This window comes from Triticum aestivum, chromosome 1A, assembly GCF_018294505.1.
Source record: "Triticum aestivum cultivar Chinese Spring chromosome 1A, IWGSC CS RefSeq v2.1, whole genome shotgun sequence".
NCBI classification, from domain to species: Eukaryota; Viridiplantae; Streptophyta; class Magnoliopsida; order Poales; family Poaceae; genus Triticum; species Triticum aestivum.
This window is the reverse complement of record NC_057794.1, coordinates 266,434,758-266,445,229: the sequence shown is the minus strand read 5'-3', so window position 1 is coordinate 266,445,229 and position 10,472 is coordinate 266,434,758.

The window sequence follows — 10,472 nt, the reverse complement described above, 5'->3', positions numbered from 1 at the left end:
AAGGTCTTGTGAACATTCCACCACCTATACTTGAAAAATTTTATAACCAAGGGGGAGATAACGATGGTGATGATCATGAGCATGAGGACGAGCATAACTTATATACTCAGTGGCGCCTGGCAACTAATTCCGATGGATCACCTCTTCTTGTTTGTGTATAGTGCACCGAGATTGTTACTACTAAGGGAGCACGTGTTGTCTCTCATGGTCGCCCTCTCCGGACCTATTCCAACACCCGTTGCATGGTATTCGGGATGGATACTAGTGTGCTAGCGCCAACACCTTCTCCCTGGTACAGTATTGATAGTCTTGGAGAAAACTCGCTCTTCCTTGGACAAAACTATCCAATTATGGTGAAAGGCGATCCAGCTGTTGTTGACACAACGTTACTACCATTTATGAGAAGCAACTTTATCTATACCTCGGACATTGCGATGGTTCCCTACCCTAGTCCTGATATATGCCGCTTTAGCCTGGATGATCAGTCCTGTGTTGCTCTCAATATTGACAATAGCCGGCCCTTCCCAGAGCACCCATGGTTCAAAGCAAGCGTTTCCAACACTGAGGATTGGTTGAGTTGAAGCTCATTTCATTGCTTGTTATTTGTGGTTTGATGAAAACTTCAGTATTTACTAGAATGTTTTGTTGGAAATGATTTATAATCCAACATGTATCCTTGTTGTCGTTGTGTGTTGATGACTTGTTGTATGTAATGAATGGTACATTTCAAATGCATGTCATAGACTCAATTTATGAATGGTTTTCGAGTCACTTCTTGGAGTGTGAGTACCGTAGTAGTATACCCAGCATCCGCTTAGTATATGAAGTTGCTACATCACATAGAGCCAACCTAATATTGGAGTATGCTAGCCCTCCACCAGCGCGCCTTTTCAAATGGCGGACGAAGTGAGAGGTCGCGTCACCTTGTGTCCAGATCTGAGATGCCATGTGTACCAGATGAATGACTCCAAGTTCGACCACCATGATGCTAGGTGCGAGCAGAGGAACACTGTTGGAGAGACCCCCCTCATAATTTTCCTACATTGGTCGTTTGATTCATAGGATAGAATGCTATAGGATTTTTTTCCTATGTAATAATGTTTTAATTGGCAATCTAGCATCCACTCCAACTTTTGTTTCACTTCCTTTGTTCCTACGAAGAGAGTACTTGCTCTAAATGATGTGTTGCTGCAAGAGCCGCCTATATTAATTAACCATTCTCTAAAAAGGTGGACCAACTTTGGCTATAGTAGTACTATACTAGGTTAGTAGGTGACCTTGCGCTTGGCTCTTCTCCTTTTCCAGAAGTCGAACAATAATGATGGTACTACAGTAATACTACTTCTGGCAATCTGACACCAAATGAACTGCTGCACGTCCACCGCTTGTAAGCAAAAGTTTCTCCTCGTGTTGCGAGCCACCGCGCACGCGTTGGCGAGGGAGAAGGCGTAGTAAGCAAGCTTCTCGTCATTCTGCGAGTTGACGGGACACATCAAAGTTAGTATTTATAAGTACTCGCTTCAAAAAGGACCGACCATGTCCATGGCTACCATCCCGTGCTCTGTCATTGAGTACGTGCACTATTTACGCGCCATCGAGGAGAAAAAATATTACGTAGTACTAGTTGCCATCGAAGTGCACGACTCACTTACACATTGCATATCTCCATTTTCTTGCATGACACGCCACCTTGAAGCTAGATGTCCTGCATGTCATGGAGGCATATAGTATGATTTTTAAAATGGAGGCATATAGATATCCCGCATGTCGGCAAAAGGATGAACAAAGCTCATGTCTTAAACGAAAGAGTGGAAGAACATAGATTCCCGACGACCAAGAAGGAGCGACAAACCTCGCGGTGGAGCGTCTGCACTCATAATATTTCATATTATTCAGTCATATAAAATCAACCAAATCTCTCCACGTCCCTATACTATTCTGTAGTATGAGAATAACTTTGAATGTAAGCCATTGATTGACTCTATCCAATGGTCATAGTTGGAAAATCCAAACAAAACCAAGCATTGGATCAACTCATTTAGCACTTAGATTGTGGCCTCCTACCCACCTAGCCCACCTATATATCCACTCACGTGTGATGACCATAGGAGCTATCCACTCAGATTGTATGTTAAAAAAATAAAGGTCAATAACTAATGTGCCACCTCAGGCGAACGTGGCCAAATCGCATTTTGCACAAGAAATTACACACCATGTTTCGTTGACATGTGGTCCCGTTCCAACATGTCAGTGCGATGACGGCGAGTCCTTTGGTACAATTTCTGAAAGGACGTGTAGGCTGGGGCGCCTCTTCGTGTACCGTGGAAAACTGGCAACTGCCCACCGACTCTTCGCCTTTCCCTCTCGATTTGAAACTGCTGCCGCACGCTCTTCTTCCCTCCTCCATTTGCCTTCACCCTTCCTTCTGCCATTGTTCGATCATCTTCTCCATGGAGGGAATAGGCCGGAAACGACCTCGTTATTCTTGCCCCGATCTAAACGATGACGTGGTGGAGGAAGTCATTGATCAGTGCGACGTCATCATCTCGGCTAGCATGGCAGGTTCGTTCAAGACCATTCTCGACTAAAATAATAACATCATTACAAGGAACCCAAGGGTCTAGGAGCAGTTTGATCTCCCCTATCTTCTTCGCCGTGATCCCGCTGACTGGCGCGGGGACGAGGGAAGCCTCGCCTTGTCCAAGTTAATGTCGTTTGATAATGATACATATGATGTTAAGATGCCATCGCTTGAGGGCAAGGCTTGGGTAGGCACAAATGGAGATTGGGTTGTTTATATTGGGTACAACTGCGATTGGGAACTTGTGAATGTGTACACTCGTCACCGGGTTCCACTTCCAAAAATCTCAGATTGCCCAGAGGTTGAGCACACTGGTGCTCTACGCACGTTCAAATACGATCATGGTGATTGTCTTCTACGGAAGATAGCAATTTGTCAAGTTCCCAACCGCTCTTGGCATTACAGGAACTATGGAGTTGTTGCTATCTTCAACAAGCTTGTTGCCGTCCTTCGTGGTTCGGCTGGATGGATATTGCTCAAAAATCAGTTTCTATACACGGATGTGTAATGTGATGCAATTGAATATGAGGATCTTGTGTTTGCTACCACCACTCGTGGCACTGTTTTTGCATGGGATCCTCGTTGTTTCGGTATGTTTGTCTTCCACCGTAATTATAATTGTTTCATCCACATGCATGCGGGTTAGCAAGTTTTCCTTTACTAAATAACCTTCTTCTTGTGTTTCCAAGGTCCTACGAACATTCCACCACCTATACTTGAAAATATTTATAACCAAGGGGGAGATGACGATGGTGATGATCACAAGCATGAGGACGAGGAGGGCCCATATACTCAGTGGCGCCTGGCAACTTATTCCAATGGATCACCCCTTCTTTTCGGTATACAGCCCACTTCTGATGTTACTACTAAGGAAGCAGGTGTTGTATCCCATGGTCGCACTCTCCGGACCTATTCCAACACCCGTTGCATTGTATTCGGGCTGGATACTTGTGTGCTAGCGCCAACACCTTCTGCTTGGTATAGTATTGATAGTCTTGGAGAAAACTCGCTCTTTCTTGGACAAAACTTTCCAATGATGGTGAAAGGCAATCCAACTGTTGTTAACACAACGTTACTACCATTTATGAGAAGCAACTGTATTTATACCTCACACATTGCGGTGGTTCCCTACCCTGGTCGTGATATAGTAGGCCGCTTCAGCCTAGATGATTAGTCCTGCGTTGGTCTCGAGATTGATAGTAGCTGGCCCTTCCCAGAGAATCACTTGTGGTTTAGAGCAAGCGTTTCCAACGCCGAGGATTGGTTGAGTTGAAGTTCATTTCATTGCTTGTTATTTGTTGTGTCATGAAAACTTTAGTATTTATAATGTATCCTCGTTGTCGTTGTGGGTTGATGACCTGTTGTAAGTAATAAAATGATATGCCTGTGATAAACTTACTAAATTTATGAATGGCTTTCGAGTCGCTTCTCTGAGTGGGTGCTGCGACGAGGCAAAAAAAATATTTTCAGAATACATAATTGTAAGTGCATTGCAATAGGTTATCGGATGAGGCCAATCAACAATAGTACACTATTTGTACTAGCTTCACATGCTGCACTATCTCTATGTCTATGTACGTAATACAACAAGTTTTAAACTTGATACCAGCCGCCCACCCTCACAAAGAACCCTTTTTAATCTAGCACAGACTCCAAGAAATTTGGCCGCAGCGTGAGGTGGGCCATATGTTAATGTGTTCGTTGTACGTAACTACTATATAGTAGGGTGGCATAGGCCAGAACAAGCATTCACGTCCAGGAGTACGGCACACGCCACCAGCACGACTTCCATCTGACACCATATTTCTTGGAGTCCGTGCTATAGCTATCTCTTCAACCTCGTCGTTTCTCTAACTCAGCCATCGCGCAGCGGGCGAGGTGGGGGTTTGCCGATAGTCGGTTTCCTCAATTGCGGTCCCACTTGTAAGGCCAACTCCAACGCATGACCCCACACGGACCTCCGTTTTGCCCAGATTCTGTCCGTTTGGGTAGGGCAATGGGGCCGTGTCTGGGTCCTTTCTCGGATGCGGTGGCCATGCGCCCAACGCGCGGATGCATCCCGGCCGCGTACATTTTTCTTTGCAAACACATTTTTTTTTTCATCATTGATTTTTGGTACATGGAAATACATCACCAAAATTTGACTAGAAAAGCAAGACCAAAGAAAACAAGAACCACAAGAATACATTTTAGAAGATATCCAACTTCCATAACTGCTCCTGTAAGTTAGATTCGTGCCTTCTCGATGCATTCATTGTTGATCTGTGGAGGCTTGATCTTGCGTGCTTCTTTCTTCTTCGAGTGTAAAGAAGTAGACGTTGCTTCCTCACATCTAGTCTCATGTCTAGCCTCTATTCTATCAACAAGTGCACTAGTCTCATCTCTAGCCTCTATGCTAGCTAAAAGTGCTAGAACATCTACTAAATTGCGCTCTATCAATATATCGATGTACTCTTCTTCCCAATACCAAAACTTGCATCCATTATACACAATAAAATTTTAAGTTAGCACAACTTGTCTAATCCGAGAGCACAATCGAAGATTTGGTCGAGTTCTTCCTCCTTTTGCCGACACGTGGGACATCCAGCATCCAGGTCGTGTCATGCAAGAAAATGGAGTGGTAGTTCAAGCCACGTGATGTGCATCTTGGGTTAAACTGTAAATAGAATCTTACTACTCTTGAGTAACTCCGAAAGCGGCCGTCGAAGATCTTTATTGGATTTGTTTTTCATCACCAGCATGTCGAGGAGAAAGATGTGCATGTTCAGTGGGTCCTCTTGCGTTTTCACTGACATGTGGGACCGCATATGAGCAAAGAGACGATGGGCTCCGCGCGTCTGCTGGCTAGCCGAGAAGAGAGATAGAGGAGGGCTAAGCATGGACTCCAGGAAATTTGTTGTATGTAACCAGCACCTTGATATAGGCTCGATATAGTGGCGTGGCATGGTCCATAACTAGCATTCACGTCTAGCAGTACGGCACATGCCACCCACACGAGTCTCATCGGACACCAATTTTCTTAGAGTCCGTGCTACAGCCATCTCTTCTCCCTCCTGTTTTGTCAGCCATCGCGTGGTGGGCGGGGTGGGGGTTTGTCGATAGTCGGTTTGCTCAACTGCGGTCCCACTTGTAAGTGAAAATGCAACACAACACGCATTCCCCCTTGCGCGGCGTGCCGGACCAACTGTGTGGGTAGTAGGGTGCAATGCGAACATGGCACGCTTTTTCTTTTGAACTTGTAACATGTAAAATTTGGTTCTGCTCCATGGAGCTACCGATAGATAGAAATAACGATTTTACCTAGAGTAATGAGAAGTTAGGTTCTGGCACGGTTCATGCATGGAGTACATACAAAAATTATGAAGTTGATGCTAAAGGTAAGATAATGACTAGCAGTACCATATACAACTACATGGATTTGACGGAAAGATAAAGATACATACGGATCCATCAACGACATCCTCACGCCCTAGTGCACCGGGTCACCAACCGACGTGTAAGGAGCAGCGGCGTTGGCAATGAGCTCAACGTGCTTCTGAACAATGTCGTCCAAGGTTGCCTTGCGGGTCAACAAGGCCAGAGACCTATCGTCCTCCTCTGGCGCGTATTAGTCCTTGTGGATGATTTGCGCGTAGACGTGGGTGATTATGTCGACGGTGTCTTGCTGTGGCGAGTGCGACCTCAAGGTGGACATTCTCCGGCGCGATGGCGGGCAGTCGCAGGGCCACCAGTGTGTCGAAGAGGTTGTCACCATAGAGGTCACTGAGGGTGGTGGACATCGCAGAGCCTCGGTGAGGGAGTCCTGGATTAGGGGGTATCCGGACAGCCGGATTATATCCTATGGCCGGACTATTGGACTATGAAGATACAAGATTGAAGACTTTGTCCTGTGTCCGGATGGGACTCTCCTTGGCGTGGAAGGCAAGCTTGGCAATACGGATATGTAGATCTCCTTCCTTGTAACTGACTCTGTGTAACCCTAGCCCCCTCCGGTGTCTATATAAACCGGAGGGTTTAGTCCGTAGGATCAAGAACAACAATCATACCATAGGCTAGCTTCTAGGGTTTAGCCTCTTTGATCTCGTGGTAGATCAACTCTTTTACTACTCATATTATAAGAACAATCAAGCAGGATGTAGGGTATTACCTCCATCAAGAGGGCCCGAACCTGGGTAAACATCGTGTCCCCCGCCTCCTGTTACCATCCGCCTAGACGCATAGTTTGGGACCCCCTACCCGAGATCCGCTGGTTTTGACACCGACATTGGTGCTTTCCTTGAGAGTTCCTCTGTGTCGTCATCGTTAGGCTTGATGGCTCCTTCAATCATCGATAGCGATGCAGTCCAGGGTGAGACTTTTCTCCCCAGACAGATCTTTGTATTCGGCGGCTTCGCACTGCAGGCCAACTTTCATGGCCATCTGGAGCAGATCAAGAGTTACGCCCCCGGCCACCAGGTCAGGTTTGGAAGCTTAAACTACACGGCCGACATCCGCGGAGACTTGATCTTCCACGGATTCGAGCCCCTGCTAAGTGCGCCGCACAGTCACGATGAGCATGATTTAGCTCTACCATCGGACAGTGTTCAGGAGACCGCACCGGCAAACGCTCCGACCCTCAATTCGGAGCCAATTGTGCCATCCGTGGATGGGTGGATAGACCCCGCCTCGGAGGCGCGTTCTCAGCAGCGATCGAGCCGAGTATCGACCCTACCCTTCACGAGAGCCGTGACGCCAAACTGCCAGATTCTTCCCCGGCCACGGACTCTGAACCGCATGCGCCCGTGCCTATCGAATCCGACTGGGTGCCGATCATGGAGTTCACCTCTGCGGATGTCTTTCAGCACTCGCCCTTCAGCAACATACTGAACTCATTAAGGTCTCTCTCCTTGTCAGGAGAATCCTGGCCGAACTATGTTTGGCAGGATTGGGATGCGGATGACGAAGAAATTCGCCACCCACCAACCACCCACTTAGTAGCCACTGTCGACAATTTGACCGACATGCTTGACTTCGACTCCGAAGACATCGACGCTATGGACGACGATGTAGGAGACGAACAAGAACCACTGCCCACAGGGCACTGGGCAGCCACCTCATCATATGATATATATATATATGGTGGACACACCCAAAGGAACCCAATGGCAACGGGACAGCGGAGGATGACCCCTCCAAGAAGCAACCCACGCGCCGACGTCAGCGGCGCCGCTCTAAGTCTCGCCAAGGCAAAAGCGGTGATACCGGCACAGGAGATAATAGCACTCCGGACAGTGCCGAAGATGACGACAATCCCCTCCAGCAAGACTTAGAGCAGGAGGATGGAGAAGCTAGCCCGCCCGAGAGACCGGCAGATGGAGAGGTGGAGGATGATAATTACATGCCTCCCTCCGAAGACGAGGCAAGCCTCGACATGACGAATTTGTCGTGCCTGAGGATCCCGTCGAGCAAGAGCGCTTCAAGCGCCGGCTTATAGCCACGGCAAATAGCCTTAAGAAAAAGCAACAACAGCTTCGAGCTGATCAAGATTTGCTAGCTGACAGATGGACTGAAGTCCTTGCGGCCGAGGAATATGAACTCGAGCGCCCCTCCAAGAGTTACCCAAAGCGCAGGTTGCTACCCCGACTGGAGGAGGAAGCATTAAAACCTACATCTCCAGCGTATGATGCGGCTGATCCGCAACAGAGAGGCATTTCGGCCAAAAGATCAGCCCGCACCCCGATGCCACTCAAATAAAAATGTCAAGGCACGGGGAAACACGCTAGACCTGCGAGACGTATTGGAGGACAAAGTAAAACACCCAAGATCGATCTATGGATCACGAGGGCGCGCCACTACACGAGACGATAACTGTCATGCCGAATACAGTAAAAGTAAATCCGGCCAGGCCGAACACAGCGGACAAGACTCATTTGAGCTGCATCGCGATATAGCCCAGTACAGAGGCGCCGCACGCCCCCTATGCTTCACAGACGAAGTAATGGATCACCAAATCCCAGAGGGTTTCAAACCCGTAAATATCGAATCATACAACAACACAACAGATCCTGCGGTATGGATCGAGGACTTCCTCCTGCACATCCACATGGCCCGCAGTGACGATCTACACGCCATCAAATACCTCCCACTCAAACTCAAAGGACCAGCTCGGCATTGGCTCAATAGGCTGCCAGCAGAATCCATTGGCTGTTGGGAAGATCTGGAAGCCACATTCCTCGACAACTTCCAGGGCACTTATGTGTGACCACCAGATGCCGATGACTTGAGCCACATAATTCAGCAGCCAGAGGAATCAGCCAGGCAATTCTGGACACGATTCCTGACAAAGAAAAATCAAATTGTCGACTGTCCGGATGCAGAGGCTCTAGAAGCTTTTAAGCACAACATCCATGACGAGTGGCTCGCCCGGCACCTTGGCCGGGAAAAGTTGAAATCTATGGCAGCCCTCAAGACACTCATGACCCACTTTTGCATGGGAGAGGACAGCTGGCTGGCTCGCAGCAATAACATATCAAAGAACCATGGTACTTCAGATACCAAGGATAGCAATGGTAGGTCACGTCGCAACAAACACAAGCGCCGCATCAACAGCGACAATACCGAGGATACGGCAGTCAATGCCGGATTCATAGGCTCTAAACCCGGTCAGCAGAAAAAGCCATTCAAAAGAAGCACTCCGGGCCCGTCCAGTTTGGATCGTATACTCGATCGCTCGTGTCAAATACACGGCACCCCGACAAGCCAACTAACCACACCAACAGGGAATGTTGGGTGTTCAAGCAAGCCGACAAGTTAAATGCCAAAAACAAAGATAAGGGGCTACATAGCGATGACGAGGAGGAGCCCCGGACGCCGAACACCAGAGGACAGAAGAGGTTCCCCCCACAAGTGCGGACGGTGAACATGATATACGGAACCCACATCCCCAAGAGGGAGCAGAAGCGTGCGCTAAGGGACATATATGCGTTGGAGCCAGTCGCCCCAAAGTTCAACCCATGGTTCTCTTGTCCGATCACCTTCGATTGCAGGGACCACCCCACTAGTATCCGTCATGGCGGATTCACCACACTGGTCCTAGACACAATCATCGACGGATTTCACCTCACTCGAGTCCTTATGGATGGTGGCAGCAGCCTGAACCTGCTTTATCATGACAAAGTGCGCAAAATGGGTATAGACACCTCAAGGATCAAACCCACAAAAACGACCTTCAAAGGCGTCATACCAGGTGTGGAGGCCTATTGCACAGGCTCAGTCACATTGGAAATGGTCTTCGGATCCCCGGATAACTTCCGACGCGAGGAGTTAATCTTCGATTTAGTCCCGTTCCGCAGTGGCTATCATGCACTGCTAGGACGAACCGCATTAGCGAGATTCAATGCAGTACCGCATTATGCATACCTCAAGCTCAAGATGCCAGGACCTCGGGGGGTCATCACAGTCAATGGAAACATAGAGCGCTCTCTCCGCACGGAGGAGCACACTGCGACCCTCGCAGCAGAAGCACAAAGCAGCCTCTTCAGGCAATCCACCAGTTTGGTGATTAAACACCCGGACACCGTCAAGCGCGCCCGGAGTAATCTGCAACAAGACCGCCTGGAAGGTTCCGAGCTTGCATAGCAATGCGGCCCCCACCCCAGTCCCACCCAAACGGCGAAATCCATCCCACGCGTACATAATTACGCATTGAAAATACCATAGGCATAGGTGGGGGGGGCCACGACTACGGCACGCCCCAAAATGCGGCTCAACCGCACTAGGGGCTTCCCGCTTTGTTATTTTTTTCTCTCTTTCAGGACTTTACTCTTTGGAAACCCCGTCCGGCAGTACGATTGCTGGACACACGATACAACAACCAAGGAGGCAGAAAGCTACGTCGCACCATGGAACTCCC